At 42.3% G+C, this 19,956-nt stretch overlaps 1 protein-coding gene across 6 annotated transcripts in view; it reads left to right on the top strand.

Moving 5' to 3' along the window:
• LOC115523013 (amyloid beta precursor protein) overlaps positions 1-19,956 on the top strand; it is a 275,518-nt gene that overhangs the window by 89,978 nt on the left and 165,584 nt on the right. The gene's annotated exons all lie outside the window — the stretch shown is intronic.

Raw genomic sequence — 19,956 nt, 5'->3', positions numbered from 1 at the left:
AATTTAGAAATTAAAGAATTGCTACCTTAAGTGTCATTCTATTTAATTTTATATTCAAGACTCTCCAAACATACAAGTAGTAGTGATCAGGAACCATTCAGATAGGGTCAGATGAGAAACTGAAGATACTTGCTTCATTGATTTTGAATTTTCTGCTTTAATAAAGTTTGTTTTTTTGTGTGTCTTTTTTTAAAAAAAACACTTATTTATTTTTGAGAGAGATAGAGACAGAGTGTGAGCATGGGAGGGGCAGAGAGAGAGGGAGACACAGAATCGGAAGCAGGCTCCAGGCTCCGAGCTGTCAGCACAGAGCCCGACGCGGGGCTCGAACTCACAAACCGTGAGATCATGACCTGAGCTGAAGTCAGATGCTCAACCGACTGAGCCACCCAGGTGCCCCAGTAGAGTTTTAAGACAGTCGTACCTTGTCTTTTGGTGGCTACTTTTGTGTGAATTGTCTACAACTATCTTCATCCTCTGTAGTGTGAAAAGTTTGTTGTTGGATATTCTGACAGATACTGCACCAGAGTAGTTTTTTGGATTTGACGCTGAACAACAGCTACTCTTGAGTCCCATCACATAGCAGAACAATATCCAGGAAGGTTGCACGAGACTTAACCTAATTTTAAAAAAAAAAATTTTTTTTTTCAATGTTTATTTATTTTTGGGACAGAGAGAGACAGAGCATGAACGGGGGAGGGGCAGAGAGAGAGGGAGACACAGAATCGGATACAGGCTCCAGGCTCCGAGCCATCAGCCCAGAGCCCGACGCGGGGCTCGAACTCCCGGACCGCGAGATCGTGACCTGGCTGAAGTCGGACGCTTAACCGACTGCGCCACCCAGGCGCCCCTAACCTAATTTTAAGAATGGGGCTGGGCACGGAAGAACGTTTTTATTGTAGATTCTAGGCTCTCGCAAATGCCCAGATGCCCTAGCGCAGTAATCCGGTGGGATTCTGAACCGGCGGTTCTTGCAGCGTTCGCTGACCTCTGCGGTCAGTACAGCCGCTTAGGAAGTCCGGGGAGATTGTGTGTGGGGTTATATACGCACACACCGTGGGAGTGGTGCTTGATGAGCCCGGCTTTTACACACAAGAGGGATAGAAATTCTTGAATATCCTATGGGTTTTTTTTTTTAATTTATTTTATTTATTTATATATTTTTAAGTTTATTGATGAATTTTGAGAGAGAGAGAGAGACAGAGACAGAGAGAGACAGAGAACAAGCTGGGGAGGGCCAGAGGAAAGGAGAGAAAGAATCCCAAGCAGGCACTGCACTGTCAGTACAGCGCCCCATGCCTGGCTCGGACTCAAAAAAAACGTAGGATCATGACCTGAGCCTAGATCAAGAGTCGGACGCTTAACCAACTGCACCATCCAGGCGGCCCGAATATCCTGCGTTTTTAAGAACTGTCTGCATCATGCTATCACAAAGAATGGCCAGAATCCCTGGACTTCTCTTCATCAGGGAAGGCTGATCACTCACTGCTCCTTGAGTGTTCAGTCTGATATCACTGAGCTATCAGACTTCTTTCTTATGTGGTCTTTCACGTGAGACCTTTGAATATTCCAAGTTAGTCACACTTCAGGACCACTATGTCCAGGCTGATTCGCAACTATGTAAAAGAAAACATGAGTGGAAAAGAAATCTTAGCAGTGTTTATCTACAACCAATGGGATTACGGGTGATTGTGATTTTTTTGAAGTTTTTTTTTTTTTCCTGTTAATTTCTATAATAGGTGAATTTTATCAGAAAAACATCTGAAATCATACATAAAATGTCATATCCATCAACGGGGAGTGAGAGTTGAAAAAGAACTCAAGGGGCACTTGGGTGCCTCACTCGGTTAAGTGTCCAGCTTTGGCTCAGGTCATGACCTGACCTCTTAGAGTTCATGAGTTCGAGCCCTACGTCAGGCTCTGTGCTGACAGCTCAGAGCCTGGAGCCTGCTTCCGATTCTGTGTCTCCCTCTCTCTCTGCCCCTCCCCTGCTCATGCTCTGTCTGTCTCTCTCAAAAATAAATAAACATTAAAAAAAAATTTTTTTTAAAGGAAAAGAAGTCAAAAAGCTTGAAAGAGCACACGGAATAATCGTTATATCTGCTGGTTGTTGTGCTTTTCAAGCTTTATACAGTAGTAATAACTTCTTATGGGAAAATATTTTAGTTTTAAACACAGCATACTGCCAAAGTAAAAGAAAATGTCTCCATTCTTTAGCTACGTACAAGCAGCATTCATCATTACTAATTCTTCAGAAATGTCCTTGATCTTGTTTTGTGCTTGTTTTCTCCCCAAATTTGTATATGGGAGCTACATTTGTTCCAGGGAGGATTGTTGAATGGGAAGAAACTACGTTTTCCCTATAGATTCCTTCGTGTTGGAAAGGACATTTCATTAAGTAGGAGAAGTGATGCAAATGATTTCCTTCTGGTTAGGTTATCTCCCTCTGCCGGCTCCCCATTCGCCATAATTATATTGGCCCCAGATGGATTTGCTTTCTAAAGTAGAAAAGATTGATACTTTAAAAATAAATCCAATTTTGGGGCACCTGGGTGGCTCCGTCGGTTAAGCGTCCGACTTAGGCTCAGGTCATGATCTTGCACTCCATGAGCTCGAGCCCCGCATCAGGCTCTGTGATGACAGCTCAGAGCCTGGAGCGTGTTTCAGATTCTGTGTCTCCCTCTCTCTGTGACCCTCCCCTGTTCATGCTCTGTCTCTCTCTGTCTCAAAATAAATAAACGTTAAAAAAAAATTTTTAAATAAATCCAATTTTGAAAAAAAAAATTAGTCTTTTTTGGCTCCAATTCTAATTCAGTTTCATCTTCTTGTTTTAATTATTGTATCTGCTATGATGGCTTCTTTCTGGGACTTTTAACAACTTGTGTTTTGTCTGGGATGAGAGCTAGGATAACATGAATGATTTGCTTAGTTAAATCCTTAATTTTGCCTTTTTTTTTTAACTGAAGATAATATTCAGAAGTCATTAACATTAATTACATAAAGAAAAACAACAATCTTTGAAAGTCTCCTGTTATGGCTTGTGGGGGTGCTGTGTTGTGAGTGCTTTATTAAAACACAGAATTTATCGATGCAGGTCCCTAATGACAGGCATAGAAAAGAAACCTCCGTTTATTTATTTAAAATAGCACTGTTCCCATGCTTCTCAGTAATGCGTTGAAAAGTACATGGCGTAAGGTTAATGGGCATTGTCCTTCGCAGTACGTGCTAGAATTATAAGCGTGTACTCAAACTTCTCTGATTACAAAAGTAATACCTGGTCATCATACCAAGTTTAAAGAATGCAGCCACTACCAAGGAATAACAGCTTCCTTTCACTCTGTATTTTCTGCTTATATTTTGCTTTCAGTATTTTTAGCAGTTATGGGTATTTTTTTAACTTTATTTACTTATTTTGACAGAGAGAGAGAGAGAGAGAGAGAGAAAGAGAAAGTGTGCGTGCACACGGGGGAAGGGCAGAGAGAGAGGGAGAGAAAGAATCCCAAGCAGGCCCTGCTCAGTGCAGACCCCGATGCGGGGCCCAATCTCACAACTGTGAGATCACGACCTGAGCCACCATCAAGAGTCAGGTGCTTAACCGACCGAGCCAGCCACCCAGGCACCTCTAACAGTTACGTGATTCTTGTTTCCTATTTTGTGACCTTTGTTTCACTAGCATTTTTATAATACTTCATGCATGAAATGAAATTATCTTGGAAAGCACAGCTTTTAAACTAACATTATGCTGGACACTACAATGTATTTTATTCCTTACTTTGGGTCATTTAATTGTTTACTTTGTAGTGGTGGCTATTATAAAGGGTGCATTGATAAACATCATGGTAAATACTTTGCATTCATTTGTGGGTTTTCTGGGAACCGATTCTTGGCCGAATGTCTTGCAAATCTTGTAGTTGCTTTAATAAAATATATGCTCTTTAATTCTATGAAAATATGAAGGAAATTTTTATAAATTTTGTTAATGCGTATTTATTTTTAAGAGATAGAGACAGAGCGTGAGCAGGGGGTGAGCAGAGAGAGAGAGAGGGAGACACAGAAACTGAGGCAGGCTCCAGGCTCTGAGCTGTCAGCACAGAGCCCGACACGGGGCTCGAACCCACGAACTGTGAGATCATGACCCGAGCTGAAGTCGGATGCTAACTGACTGAGCCACCCAGGCGCCTCTAGCTGTCTAACTTTTAAGTGGAAAAAACTAACCTCTGATTTGATAGCTGAGCTTGTTGTGGGGTATATATCGACCTCATAAGATGTGTGCTTCTCCTTGGCTCTAATTTATGACTGTACGTAGATAAAATTACCTTTATACCTATTTTATAGAATTTAGGGCATTAACGACGTGGGATGTTACAGAGGTTTGTATTTGTGATAGTCTTTACTCTGGAAACACACTGATCCTCTCTAGTTTAGCAACAGGGGTTTGTTCAGGGACCAGACTCAAAGATGATCAAAACCAGCCTCTTCTTCCCTGGAAGTTTCCCCCCCACCCACCCACAAATTTCCAGGCCTAGTAAGCATCCACTTCATGACCGGATTAATGTGAACTTTTTTTTGGTTAAGTATTAGGATGAAGGATTGGTTTAAGAATAGGAGTTAGGGAGACGGCGATGGTGATAGAGTGCCCTGGAGCAAAGGATAGAAGCTTCTTGAGAGTAAAGGGTAAAGGATCGTTTTAGCAGAAAATCACTTTTGAATACCATTTATAATGGTAATGGAGTTTAGAAACTTCTTTTGGATTTTCATGTTGTACCTTAAGAGTTAGGGTCGTAGGGGCACCTGTGTGGCTCAGTCGGTTGAACATCCAACTCTTGATTTCAGCTTGGGTCATGATCTCATGATTTGTGAGTTTGAGCCCCACGTTGGGCTCTCTGCGACAGTGTGGAGCCTGCTAAAGAGTCTCTCTCTCTCTCCCTCTGTCTCTGCCCCTCCCCTGCTCGTGCTGTCTTTCTCTCTCTCTCCCTCAAAATAAATAAAATCTTATTTTATTTAGAATTCCAAGAAAAGAGAGTAATGTTAATGAATGCTGACCATTAATTCCTATCGTGTTTAAATGCTTTTATTAAATGATGGGATGTATGTGGTGTTTAGCAGGTGCTTGATGTGTAGATGTAAACCTCTCAAGGGGGAGTACTTATACCTTTTTATGACATTAAAATTTGGGGCCATCCTGTTGGTTTGTTGATTAGGTTCATGCATTTTCAAGAATGTGTCACCCAGCTCAAATTTCCCCTAAACCTTACCCTTCGATATGAACTACTTTGCTAAGAATGTGGCATGTGACCTTGTTTGTGTTTATAACCTAACGGTGTGGCCGTCACTGAGGAAGGCCCCCTTCTTTATTGTGGGGTGTCTTTATCAGTTCAGGATTGCTATTTTCTAATGATTGGGTCATGTGGTTCTCTGTTTTTGCTTTATTGAGAACGTAGAATTATCATATCAGGGGCTATGATATTCTGTATTCTCTAAAGCATATTTAATACATGAAGCTCATGTTCAATGTGCCAAGAAGTTACTGTCTTTAAAATTTGAGGTTTTTTCTCTTCTTCCACTTTTGTTCTCAATTTAAGTTCTTAGAATTCCCGATTGAGTCTAAATTCATGGGAACCAATGCACGTATTTTCTTCAGTAAATTTTAACTGTGTTGTCTATGATCTTTGACTTTAAGTACCTTTAGTCAGTAGACCCTTCACTGCACTTCATATGTCAGTAACTTTTAACCTCCTGGTATTTCCCTGTTCCCCAGAGACCCCTGGGCCCTCACATTAGTCACTTGGCCCCACGTCTTTAACCTCCACCGATCCGTGCGCGTTCACTGAGCTCTGCTCGCTCACAGCTGTGCTTCTTGACTTGACATGGTGGTCAGCCTTTCCTGTTTGATCTTCCTAACCTCCGGCTCCCTCCACAGGCAGCTGTTCCAGGCATCCCTCCCTTCAGCTCCCTGGGATGAGCCCTCTGCTGCCTTTCCCATCAGGTCCTTCAGACGCCTCTCTGTCCTCTTTCACCTCCCAGTGGTCTCTAACTCTGTGGCCCAGTGCCTTCTCCCCGCACCATTATTATGCTGCTGCTTCTGCTTATCTCTCTGCTGACTCTCCTTCTCCTTCTCCGGCTCATTTTTCTGTAGCCCCCTTCGAACATCCTCAATACCGGTGTTGCATAGGAGTCCTCCCGGGTGGTTCATTTTCTCGCAATACACATAACTTCCTAGGAAGCCCCAGTCAGTGCAGTGGCTTCCAAAGGGCTGGCTTGATGATTCTCGAGCTATTAATCCATGGTTATGTGAGTTTCCATAACTATAATCAACAAATGGTAAATGTGGCCTTCTCAGATTAAACAAAGAACACAGGAGCATGGGCTATGCCTATTCCATTTTTCTCTGTTGGTTTATTGTACCATTTGGGATACAAAATCTGTTTGAGGCAAAGGGTTGGATTGTTTTCAGCTTCTATTAAAAGTCTCCTGGACCCTTGATTTCACGCAGAAGAATTAATTGGATTTGAATGAGGTTAATGTAGAAACTCTAATATTGATACAGAAATACACCTCACACTGGGCAATCTGTCATGTTTTGAGTTTTCTGCCCGTCAGTGACGACTAGTAGCAAGAATAAAATGAATCAAGTTTAAATCCCTAGGGAGTACTTATATATTCACTTTTCACATATATTTTTAAAGAGATGAGGATACAATTATAGAAATAAAGAAATGGATGACAGGCTGAACCTCAAAAAAAAAAAAAGAAATGAAGCTAAACATGGTAAGCAAAATTCTTTCTTATATTTCAAAAAGCATTTTTAGATACTTTAACTTAAATAAGATTTCTTGCTTTATATATATATATATACACACACATATATAGATGTGATCTCAGTGTTGGAATTAGCATCTTCCACTGTGAGGAAATGTTACATTTGTACTAAAAGTGTAACTTGGAAAGAAGAGAATTAATTTCTTCTGAAGGCAAAACGTTTTTGGAAAACTGCCCTAATGTAAGAATGGCAATTCAACAGCTGCCCAGATGAGTAAAGTTACCTAAGGATTTATTGTTGCAGTTAATGAATGTTCACTTGTACGTGAGAACTGTTATCAGGGATGTCTTTTGTACTCAGTGGGATTGTTGGCTTCTCATGGCATTACCTCTGTTTTTCAAAAAAGGGAGCCTCCTATATATGGTTTTAAATTCACCTCTTGTATGGATTTAGGTAAATAGCCAGCTATCCAGACGGTTTGAACATCAACCAAAAAATGAAACATCTAGAATTATCACGTCATGAGTGGCATGAGTGGGAAGGGTGTCAGGCCAAGAGAGGGGACTGACCTTTTGTTTCTTTTGACTGGGAGAGAGACAGTCATGAATAAATACTGCATTAAACCATAAAATGTGTTGCTTTTAACTTAGGTGATGGAGATCCTGTGTCCTGTTAGCCTTATGCATTATTAGAAAGTCTACTTCTGGGGCACCTGGGTGGCTCAGTCAGTTAAGCGTCCGACTCTTGATTTCAGTTCAGGCCATGATCTCATGGTTTGTGAGATCGAGCCCCACATGTTACCACAGACCCCACTTGGGATTCTCTCTCTCCCCTCTCTTCTCTGCCTTTCCCCTGCTCTCTCTCTCAAAATAAATAAACTTAAAAAAAGAAAATGTGCTTTTGCCCATGAAATGGCAAATCAACTTACACTTTTCTTAGAAGGTTCGGATAACTAGTGTTCTTACCCCAAGTCAAAGGTCTGTCCTCAGCTTTTTTCTAAAACCACAACATTTCCGGGTTAAAACAACTGAGACTCTAAGTATAACTTTCGTCTAATCTAACTTTCAGTCATGTTTATAATTTTAAGTGAAAGACAGAAACTGTAATATTTGGAATGAGAGGTACCCTAAAATTAATCACCCCGTGTCATTATCAGCCCTAATCATACTCAGATTCCTCATTTATAAATGTGAAGGCTAAATGAGAGCTTAGGGCCTTCCTTTGAAAAACTACTTAAAGATCTAGTTTGATTTAAAGGCTGAGCTCCCGCATGCCTGAAATGCTTCCTCTTCAAAATATTTGCTCCCTGGAGAGGTCAGCTGAAGATGAAGTTTTCATGTGACTTTAGATTGTTGACCTGGAAGACCATTTGGGTCATGGAAATGGCTTTGGCACAGTTTCACCACTTTCTGGTTGACAAGGGGCCAGGACGGGAGGGCGGGGCCGGCTGTGCAGAGCCGGGAGGAACTAGGCTGAGAACTAGGCTGAGAACGTTTGAAGCCTGAATGCACCTACCTCTGGCGCCTTTGCTTTTGCTTGAGAGAATTTTAAACCACGGCATGTGTAAATGTGCCGTAGCTTGTATGGGCGCACCTTTAAATGATTCTGCAGCTACAAAATGCATTCGCTCTTTGCCCGGCGTGTAAAATTTGAATGATGCTCGTGCTCTGTTGGAAGGGCACAGACGTTTTCATTATAAAATTCATTCAAGCAGAAAAGGAGCAGAGTGAGCAGAAATTTTCATTTACATCCGTGATTGAAGTTGCGACGATAAAAGAAAATTACTAGGTTTAAGAATAGCCATGTTCTCATTCTCTCACACGACCCAAGGAGTTGCGTCAATATGGAAAATAATACGTTATTGGGGAAGGCTCTGATCAGTAGTCTCAAGTTTTGCATATCCTTTAACTGACCTCAGATTTTTCTAGGGTTTTTGAGTTATCTTGAAATAGATTACAATACTCCCTTTTTAAAAATCAGGTCCCTTATTTGTTACAATGTGGGCTTTATGTTTCATTACCACAGAGATTCACAGCAGTTTCTTAGCTTTTATTGTATTAGCAGGTGTAGACAGATAACTCAGTTAGGCCAGTCTTAGAAGCCATGAGATACTGGATTAGAGACGTGGAATCAGAATTTTCCGGGGAGAATTTTCTGCTAAACAGTTTGTGATATACATCTTGGAAGCCTTAAGGTGGTAATTTCATGCCCCAAACCCTCTTCGTTAGAAGTCCAGAAATTCAGTTCTCTCGGGAATGGCAAGCCTTGGCAGATTGATTTATAATAATGAAACTAAGCCGTGTGTATGAGTCTGAGTGGCGATTTCTAAGTCCACAGTGGAGTGGTAAGACAGGGAGAGATTCTTTTTTTATTTTTAAATATTTATGTATTTATTTTGAGAGAGAGAGCATGCGCATTTGAGTGGCAGAGGGACAGAGAGAGAGAGAGAGAGAGAGAGGAACAGAGAGAATCCCAAGCAGGCTCCATGCTGTCAGCTAAGAGCCTGATGCAAGGGCTCAGGCTCATGAACCATGAGATCACGAGCTGAGCGGAAATCAAGAGCCAGACGCTTAACTGATTGAGCCACCTGGGCACCCCAAGACAAGGCAAGATTCTGATTTAGCTGAGATCCATCCCCATTGAAAAAAATCACATGATTTTTGAAACACAACTCAGTGGAACTGGGTAATTTCTAAAACATATTTTTATTGAAGAGCTTGATGAATCGTGTATCCTTATTATATTTATTCTATTAGATAGAATAAATCCTTCTTCCCTAGATGATGTTGCAGGTACAGTGACAGAACTCTAATTCTTTTTTCAGTGTTTTTAACAAAGCCTTGAGCACTTAGCAATGTTCTGATACCAGTAGAAGGTTGTGCTGATTCCAAATACTGTACCCTAATTATTTCCTAGCTAGCTCTTTTGTTAAATACTGTCATGTCTTTTCTTTTTCATTTTTTATTCCCTCTTTACCTCCTTTTGCCCTAAATAGCTATGTATCTGCTATGTATATATAGTTTTTGATAGAGAGCATGAGCAGGGGAGAGGGGCAGAGGGGGTAAGAGAGAGAGAGAGAGAGAGAGAGAGAGAGAATCTTAAGAACCTGACACAGGGCTCAGTCCCACAACCTTGGGAACATGACCTGAGCCAAAATCAAGAGTTGGACGCTCAACTGCCTGAATCACCCAGGTACCCCTATATTTTGTTTCTCCTAGAAGTTTTGAGTTGGAGACCCCCTGAAATATAAAGCAATATTTATTCCTCTGGTCACTAGGAGACGACTCCATTGTCTCCTAACGCTGGACATTTCAAGTCGGGGCTGGACACAAGAGGATCCAGAAGGGACACTTACTAAGCGCTCAAGGGGCACAGTGTGGCAGCTGGGTCTCAGGGGTCTCACGCTTACGAGAGAGACAAGCTGGAACAATAGGTGTGAGCATGATGAGTGCATGGGGAGGTCGCTAGCTGATGGTCAGCACTGGTGATTCATGGATTCGTGTCCCAGGACAGACTGGCAGGGACTTGGGAAACCTTCTCTGCCAACCTTAGTGAGTGATGAAGAGTTGGGGACTCAGGGGCATAATGAGTAGCTGTAGTGGATGAAGAGGAGTAGGGAGAGCTCAGAGGTAAGTTTCTGCTCACAAAGCGGTTCACTGGATGGAGTTCAACATTTCAGAACGTTTCCACGTGTGACACGATAGGTGGTCCAGCTTCTGGAATATGGACAATCTGAGTGTTGCAGAGGTACAGTCCATGAGGATTGGCACATGAATTGTGACACATATTAATTGAGAAGGCAGAAGCGTTATTAAGTGAGCAGGGGGACCTGGGTGTTATAACCACGTAGAATTTGTTCAGCAGGCCCTGCCATGTTTGGCTCCCCTAAAATGTTGGATGTTGGCGCTATTCCCTTCTCTTGCTTCCACATAAGATAGATTTTTGACCTGAGGCGCCTGGGTGGCTCAGTCGGTTAAGCATCCAACTCTTGATTTCGCCTCAAGTCATGATCTCATGGTTCATGAGTTCAAGCCCTACGTCGAACTCTGTGTTGTCAGCTCTCTGTCTGCTTGGGATTCTCCCTCTCTCTCTCTTTCTGTCTTTCTACCCCTCCCCCATTTGCACTCTCTCTCACTCTCTGTATCTCTCAAAATAAATAAATAATCATTAAAAAAAATAAAAAGATAGATTCTGACCCAGTGAAGAAGTGCTTATTATTCTTTGGGTACAGTTCTAAAATTTGGCGGTCAGGTGTCCTTTTGCTAAAGTCAGTACCCTCTCAAGTAGGTGTCCAGCTGGTGACTGGAATGTCAACTGAAAAGTCAACATTGAAAGACTAGAGGAAGTTGTTGAACCCCTAGGCATGGATGACAATACAGTTGACTCTTGAGCAACATGGGGTTTAGGGGTGTTGAGCCCCGACAAAGTCAAAAAATCACATATAACTTCTGACTCCCCCAAACTCAACTACTAGTGGTCTACTCTTGACCTTTCTGATACCATAAAGTCACTTAACACATACTTCATATATTGTACATATTATATACTGTATTCTTACAATAAAGTAAGGCGGAGAAAAGAAAATGTTACTAAGAAAATCCTAAGGGAAAGAGTACTGTACTGTGTTTGTTGAGAACATTTTGTGTGTGAGTGGACCCGCACAGTTCAAACCCATGTTGTTCAGGGGCCGATTATATCTGAATGAGAAAGTAGGAGCAGAAAGCAGAGGGCGGTTGTCTTGTCTTAAAATCAGAATTACTATTTTTTTTAATGAAACACATTTATTTATATTCTGCAACCTAGATAATAAAACAATATAGGAGGCCTGAAGTGAATATAAAATGGCAAAGCTAATAGCATAATCTTATATTCAGCCTCTGATCCAATTATTACTCCTTAGATAAAAATTTATCTACATTAAAAACTGACTTGAGATGATAAAATCAGAATTATTAAAAGATGAATCAGTGAGGGATGCCTGGGTGGCTCAGTCGGTTGAGCATCCGACTTCGGCTCAGGTCGTGATCTCGAGGTTGGAGAGTTCGAGCCCCACATTGGGCTCTCTGCACAGAGCCTGCTTCAGATCCTCTGTCCTGCCTCTTTCTCTGCCCCTCCCCTGCTTGTGTGCCTGCGCTCTCTCTCTCTCTCTCTCAAAAACAAATAAACATTAAAAAAATAAAAGATGACCCAGTAAAAGGGGAAGAACAAGTAGCTCAGGACAGCTAATGAAATACAAGTGCTGTCTCCAGAATCGGGAAGCTAGAGAAGAAGAAAAGAGCCAACTACTGTGGTGAAGAAAACGGACAGCAAACTTGAGAGCAGATTAATATGCTTGTTGCTCTAAACCTTAAGAGAAGACTTGAGGGGCGCCTGGCTGGCTCAGTCTATTAAGCATCCGACTTCGGCTCAGATCATGATCTCACGGTTGGTGAGTTCGAGCCCCGCATTGGGCTCTCTGCTGACAGTTCGGAGCCCGGAGTCTGCTTTGGATCCTGTGTCTCCCTCTCTCTCTCTGCCCCTCCCCTGCTCATGCTCTGTCTCTCTCTGTCTCTCAAAAATAAATAAACGTTAAAAAAATTTTTTTTTAAAAAAAGAGAGAGAGAGAGAGAAGACTTGAGAGAGAGAGAGAGAGAGAAGACTTGGGGAAGATTGTTCCAGCAAGGCCAGATGGTAATGGGCTGGAAAAAGGCAGTCAGGGGTTTGGAAGTGATAGTCCCCAACTCTGTTGAGAGGTTTATCCGTGAAAATGCCTCTTCCTGTCTTGATGACGGCCTACCTCACACGTGGGTTTCTGAGTATGGTATGGGGAAAAAACGGGCTGTGTATTTTTACCTCTCTGTATAATTTAAGGTTTTGGTAATAAGTGGTGGTTCTCTGGCCTCACGGCACCTCACGCTGATTGGTATTTTGTTAGCAATTATGTGGCTTTTTAAAAGGCCCATATATAACCCTCATTAATTGCATCTTTAAAATCTATCAGGCTATGAATATTTTAATAAGGCAGAAAGAAAGTGTTAGGAGAAAGCAGCCAGTGAGGATACTTGTGTTTCTGAGAGACAGAATAAAGAATTTAGGACACTGTCCCTCTACTTTCTGCTTTTCCCCCCTCTCCTCTCGATATTCAGCACTGGGCTAGGCTAAAGCTGAGGAGGCTTAGGTATAAAGGAAGCCTGATTTAAATTTCCACATCCGAATTGATCACATACTCTATAAATAAAAATTAAAATATGAGAACTGCAAAAGGAGAAGTGAGAGAAAAGGGCTGTTTGCTGGTAAATAGGGTTAATGGTGGTAACAAACTGAATTGTAGTGATCTTCCTCTCGGTGATTAAAATGTACGATACTCCAGGGATGCCTGGGTAGCTCAGGCGGTTAAGCGTCCGACTCTTGCTTTCTGCTCAGGTCATGATCTCCCGGTTTATGGGTTCGAGCCCCACATCGGGCTCTGTGCTGATGGCCCGGAGCCCGCATGGGATTCTTTCTCTCTGCCCCTCCCTGCTGTGCTCTTTGTCTCTCTCAAAATAAATAAATAAACTCAAACAAAATGTCTGGTATTCTGATAGCATATAGAACTATGAATACAACCTTTTCCGTGTATTCACACTTGGGATTTATTTCTCCGTGTAGGCCTTTATCTTTGGATTCAGATTTTACCCCATAACCTCAACCTGCCCACATCCAACGGCTCACTCGTTGAAAGAGATTCCTGATCTCTGAAATTTGACCCCAAGCTAGTACTGCCCTATGGTGGCCACCAGCCCCGTGTGGCTGTTGAGCATTTGAATTGTGGCCAGTCCAGACTGACACGTGCCATAATGTAAAATACACGGCAGATATCGAAGAGTTAGTCTGGAAAATGGCAGGGGGAGAGTGTAGACCGTTTTAGGGATAATTTTTTACATGGATTGCGTGTTGAAATGACAACGTTTAGGATCTGCTGGGTGAAATAAAGACTATTACCAAAACTAAGTTGACCTTTTTTAATGTGACTCCTAGAAACTTAAAACTGCTTCCGTGGCCTGTGTTCCAGTGGACAGCCCTCCTCTGTGCTCTTTCATGAAGGACTCTGTGTCTCCTCCATGGAGCTGGGTCCACAGTGGGATTCAGCAATACTGAGTGGGAGCAGAGATGATCTCTTAAAATTAAACCAAATTGTTTCAGGTGTTAATTTGTATCCTTGTCCCGCATCTTATCTGAGCTCCTGTGGCCAGAAGGTATCATTCTCCTCCCCTTTTCGTGCATGGAAATCACTAAATCCTCCTGAGTCATTCTGTCACTTTCTCCCTTCCGGCTTCAAATGCAGAATTCTTTCTACCCTATTCCTAAAATTGTGCCAGAATGAGAAATCTATGGGACAAGACCCAGGCTTATGGGAAGAAGGCATGAATAACTTGATTTTATATATATATTTAACGTTTATTTATTTTTGAGAGACAGAGACAGGGCGCAAGCATGGGAGGGGCAGAGAGAGGGGGGAGACACAGAATCTGAAGCAGGCTCCAGGCTCTGAACCGTCAGCACAGAGCCCGACGCGGGGCCCGAACTCACGGACCGCGAGATCATGACCCGAGCCGAAGTCGGCCACTTAACCGACTGAGCCCCCCAGGCACCCCGTTATGCTGTGCGTATTTTAACGTAATTAAAAGAAAAGGCAAAAGACAGGCCATTGTAACAAGTGTTTCATAATAACCTGTAACCTGAAAAAACAAAGCAGCCCGAAACGTTAATAAGATTAGTTATAATGGATTACCTTCAGTCCATTTTCGCTGCCTGAAGGAACAGCTGAATCAAATCACTTGGGAACTTGTTACACAGGCAGACTGGGTCCCACCTTCAACCTGTCCAGTCAGAGACTGTGCTTTAACAAGATCCCCAGGCGATGCGTGTGCGCCTCGAAGCCCGAGAAGCCCCCTGCTGTTTGCACAGTTTCTCAGTGTAGTCGGTGAACCACCTGAATCAGAATCCCTCTGGGGAGGTCTGTTTTTCAGGCACATCCCACACGCCCAGATGCAGGTGCTGGGATCAGAGGAAGGATGGGTCTATATGCTGAGGCCGCACGCCATTTAGAGTTTGGCGCACGCATTTCAGAGTTTGTACACCCCTGATCTGGAAAGACTTAGCCATTATTTTCATAATTCTGTCTTTTAACTGATGTTGGAATTACTACAGATGTAAGTAACAAAGAAGGCCCATTGTTGATAAAACAATGAATATGAGTAACACAGCAAAAGAGAGGCAACAGATTTAACTAATCTGGGGTCGGTTAGCCAGGAAGCCGTGACGCAGAATTTGTGGAATGTGGTAACACTTTACTCGGGTGTAGTGAGCATTACAGTTGAGCCAGACCTGGAGCCCAGCCTGGTTCTGTTATTAGCTGTGCAGAAATTACTCTTCAAGCGTGAGATTCCTCACTTGTGAAGGGTAATTGAATTCTATGATGTTGCGTGTACATTTCTAAGTCAAGGTTAAACTTAGAAACCAAAGCATCTCCTTTCCTATTGATATGTGTGAGGACTCTGAAATTCTTCAGGTTTTTAAAAGAATTTAAATGCTGCACATCACACAAATGATTCGGTGAGAGATTTGCTTAGAAGACTGTAAACCAAACTCTGTCTAGTTATTATAAATGCCATAGAAGAGAAGCCCATCTTAGCAAGATCTTTTTAACCCCAGTTTCTTTGCAGCTATAGTGATTTCACAGACACCGTTTTGAAGGCCAGAATGGTGATGCAAAGGCAAATAGGTATGAAATTTTATATGGAGACTTCCAAAAAAGTTTTTAAGTAAACTTGAAGTTTTAGACTTAGAGAAAAATTGAGATGATGGCCCAGAGGATGCCCATATACCCCCTCAACCAAGTTTCCCTTATTATTAACATCTTCCATTGGTCTGGTACATTCCTTGCAATCAATGAACCAGTTTTGAAACCTTATTATTGATAAAGTTCATACTTTGTTCAGATTTTTTTTTAATTTTCAGGGTCCCCTTTAGGAAACCCATCACATTTGGTTGTCAGATCTCCTTAGCCTCCACTTCGCTGTGACAGCTTCTCAGACTTACCGTGTTTTAAATGACCACGGCAGTTTTCAGGGGTACCTGTCAGGTATTTTAGGTCGTGCTCCTGTGTTGGAATTGTCTCCTGGTTGGACTGGTGTCACGAGTGTTTTGGAAGACCACAGAAGTAAGGTGCTCTTCTCATCGTATGTCATTTGCGCATGTTATCAACTTGGTATGTCACCGTTGATACTGACCACGGTCGCCTGGCTGGGGTGGGGTTTGTCCTCTTTCTCCAATGTAAAGTTACTCCCTTTTCTTTTTTTTTTTTTTTAATTTTTTTTTTTTTAACGTGTATTTATTTTTGAGACAGAGAGAGACAGAGCATGAACGGGGGAGGGGCAGAGAGAGAGGGAGACACAGAATCGGAAACAGGCTCCAGGCTCTGAGCTGTCAGCACAGAGCCCGACGCGGGGCTCGAACTCACGGACCGTGAGATCATGACCTGAGCCGAAGTCAGACGCTTAACCGACCAAGCCACCCAGGCGCCCCAAGCTACTCCCTTTTCTACCATTGCCTGCTGTGTTCCGGAAGGAAGTCACCATGGGTAGCCTATAAGGAAAGGAGTAGAGATTTATGCTTCACCTCATTGAGTGAGGGTAGAGTATCTATGTAGATTGTTTGGAACTCTCCTGCACATATTTGTCCCTTTCCACCTATTTATTTATTTATTCAGTCATTTGTACTTAGGAATACTTTGAGTTATAATCCAAGACTACTTGATATATTTTATGGCTCAAATTATTTCCGCGCTGGCCACTGGGAGCTTTTTCAGTGGGCTCTTGTGCTTATTTGAGATATCTTCTTCTTCTTTTTCTTTCTTTCTTTCTTTCTTCTTCGTTGTTTTTTTTTTTTTTTTTTTTTTTCTGAACAAGATGCTCCAGGCTCCTGTTGTATATTTTCTGCACCACCCCCTAGAATCAGCCATTTCTTCAAAAAGCCTGTGTTCCTTTTATTGGAGAATGGTATTAAAAACTGAGGTGTGGATGCTAAGTGTGGTCATTGCCTCCAGAGTACCTTACCTACTGGGTCCTCTCAGCTGAAAGAGGGAGCAACATATTTCTGTACACTCACCCTTGTATTCTACATATCTGTACATACTCTTAAAGCCACGCATCTGTATCTGTATTAAGCCAGATACGAGTTCATCTTGATGTCTCTAACTCTCCTGTATTCCTACCACATGGATCACTTCACCTGCTCTACTTATCGGTAAATTCTCATTCCAACAGTGAAAAGCCTGGCTTCCAGCAGCCATCATCCATTTAGTTAATTATTCAATTTCAGCACACTTGCATAACCCAATCAGACTTGTTAACTCATTTCCTACGCGAGGTTTTTTAAAAGCTGCAGAACTGCCAACAAATCTTCATTTTGTTCCTGTCTTTTAAAAATGTATCTGTTGCACTGTTTCATTGGTTAAGACCAGTGTTATTCAGAGTCTTGGTCAAACGCTATTTCTGTCTTTCACCCAACCTGGCATTTATGCGTGTGTATAAGGCTATGCTCCCCTCACTTGAATAAATCAGAGAGATAATTTAAGTGAACCTTCTGGTTTTCACTTTATTTTTGCCTTTACCTTAACATGATCCATTTAGTGTCTGCCCTCTGGCAGAGACTTCTGAGGCTAAGAATGCTCAGTTCTGTTATCTAGTAATAGCTACAATGAAATGTTGGCGGTAGCAACAGTCCCTTCTTAAAGCAGTTTGTAATTCACCCTTTTGTCCCCTTGGAGAACCCAGTAACTCCCTCTATGAAGTAAAACTTAACCACAGTTTTATCACAGGAGGAGGTTTGTTGAGAAATATTTTGGCTACTCCGTAAGTATTCTTCCCATCTCTTGAGTACAAGTGCCTCCCAGAAAAATTTCTGTTTGTTAACATATGGAAGTTACAGAATACTGATGCGTAATGAACAAATTCAAGAAAAAAATGTCCATGGAGGGAGAATCTAAAATGGTAAAGTAAAAATTTGCCTGAGTCAGTATCTGTCTGTGGTCCTCTTCATGCTATGCATTATGTAGTTGTGTGGGTTAATAAGCATGTAAATCTAGGACATTCTACTTGTCCGCATGGCCACGAGGGACAGATGGAAGGTTCTTGTCCAGCCTGTTTTTGGTCATTGTCAGTATAAAGTATCCTCTAGCTACTGGAATAGGAACAAGTGAGATCCTTGACTCTGTTTGTCCTACACCCTTAGTTGATCCTTCAGATTCTTCCTTCAGACTTTATCCAGAATCTTACCATTGCTCACCATTCTCTACTATCATCTTGGTGCAAGACATTGTCATCTCCCACCTGGATTACTGTAACGGTTCCCTACCGGGTCTTTGTACTTCCAATCTGGACCTGTAGGACAGTAAGAATTCATTTAGAAAAACACTCCAGAGTCTTCTTGTGTTACTTAGGGTTCTGGCCAGAGTGTGGGCAATGTTTAGGACCCCGCACAGTCCACTGTCACTCACTCACCCATTGACCTCCTCCCCCTGTCATTCCTTTGTGACAACACTGGCCTCCTCCCTATTCTGTGAACTCAGCAGGCATGCTCCTGCCTCAGGACCTTTGCACTTGTTCCTTCCTCTGCCCTGAATATTCTTTCCTCTGTTATCTTTCTGATTTGTTCCCTCACTTCCTTAGGCCTTCACTCAAATGCCGTATTTTCAGGGAGGCTTTCCCTGACTACTCTATTTAAAATTCCACCTCCTCTGCATGACCCCCTCCCACCAATCCCTCTCCCTTTATCTGCTTTATCTCCGTAGTGTTTATTACTGTTTGACCTTCTGGTTTGGGTTTTTTTTTTTCATCATTTCCCACTAGAATGTCATTTGGTTTCATCTCTTTTGTCCACTGTTGTATTCTCAGCATTAATTAAAAGTAGAAAGTATGTGGTTAAGAGTTGGCACAGGAAGCACTGACTGCCAGAGGGAATCCAGGAAACCCCGCCCCTCACAGCCACGCCCTCTGTAGAAAGTGAAAAGATTGGTCACGTGAATTCTGCACTCATAGGGACTCCATCCCGCTGTGTTGACCATGATTATTTATCCATTACATCATAAGCAATGCGCCAGCATAGAACCGTGGGACTATAACTGAACAGTGATAATGTACTGAGAATAAAACCTCACTGCCTTCAGTAGACACATAGTAGGTGATCAGTAAACAATGAAGAGTAGTTGTTTCTACTCTTATTAACTATAATTAATATTAATACGAGAAGCAGTAGTGGTTGATGAATGGATGCTGGGGTGGGGGGGAGTAATAATACCAGCAATAATAATTGTTGCAGGCACGGAGCTGAGTGCTATATGAATATTAACTCATTTCGTTTTCCCAGCTCTCCCATTTACTGTGTGTGACCTGGGCTGATTATATAATTTCTCAGGCTCACCTTCTCCCCTTACACAGTGAGACCATTGTAGTTGCCTCTGAGTGTGGTGTGAGGTGATGTATGGCCACGCCAGGCACGGAGTCCAGAATCACTGAAACCGTCCACATCTTACCTGGAGGGCCAGGTCTGGGCCATGTCTCATCTCTCATGGTCAAGTATAGCACAAAGAAGCAAACAGGCTTTGCCACTTTTCAGTGATTATGTTGCCGGAACATTCTTACCCCGACCCCCTTTCTCATCTCCCCTTTCCTGAATCGTTTTTAACTCGAGAGACCAGGAAGGGAGGACGCCCTTTGACCAAATCCATAGACCTCTGACATTTTTAGCCCTTTTATTCCCACGATTCTGGCCGACACCACTTTAGTCTTTGCAAGTTCATAGTAATATTTTTTAATTCTGAAATCTCTGTACCTTGACGTTCTTAATTATGGTTCTGGAATCTGTAATCAATCTATTCAATCCCACTGTGACTGAAAAATCTCAGCCGTGTGCGATGTTGCTCTTTTCCTCTGACAGCCCCCACCCCGTTTCTCCCCGTGCCGTGAATTCAAGGTCCAGGTGGTTTTCATTGTAGCACCTCATACTCAATTCTGGCTTCTTCCTGGAATCATCTGTCTTTTGAAAAGGCAGCATAAGAAAATTGAAAAATACATTCCTATATTTGAATTCCATGATCCGGGAGACTCCACTACTTGCCTGTTTAATATTTATTCCCACTTCTTCCTTTCTAAAAGAACCCCAGATTTTTTTTGTTC

This window comes from Lynx canadensis, chromosome C2 (assembly GCF_007474595.2).
Source record: "Lynx canadensis isolate LIC74 chromosome C2, mLynCan4.pri.v2, whole genome shotgun sequence".
Taxonomy (NCBI): Eukaryota; Metazoa; Chordata; class Mammalia; order Carnivora; family Felidae; genus Lynx; species Lynx canadensis.
The sequence above is the reverse complement of the archived record's forward strand: the minus strand, read 5'-3'. Positions and strand labels throughout refer to the sequence as shown.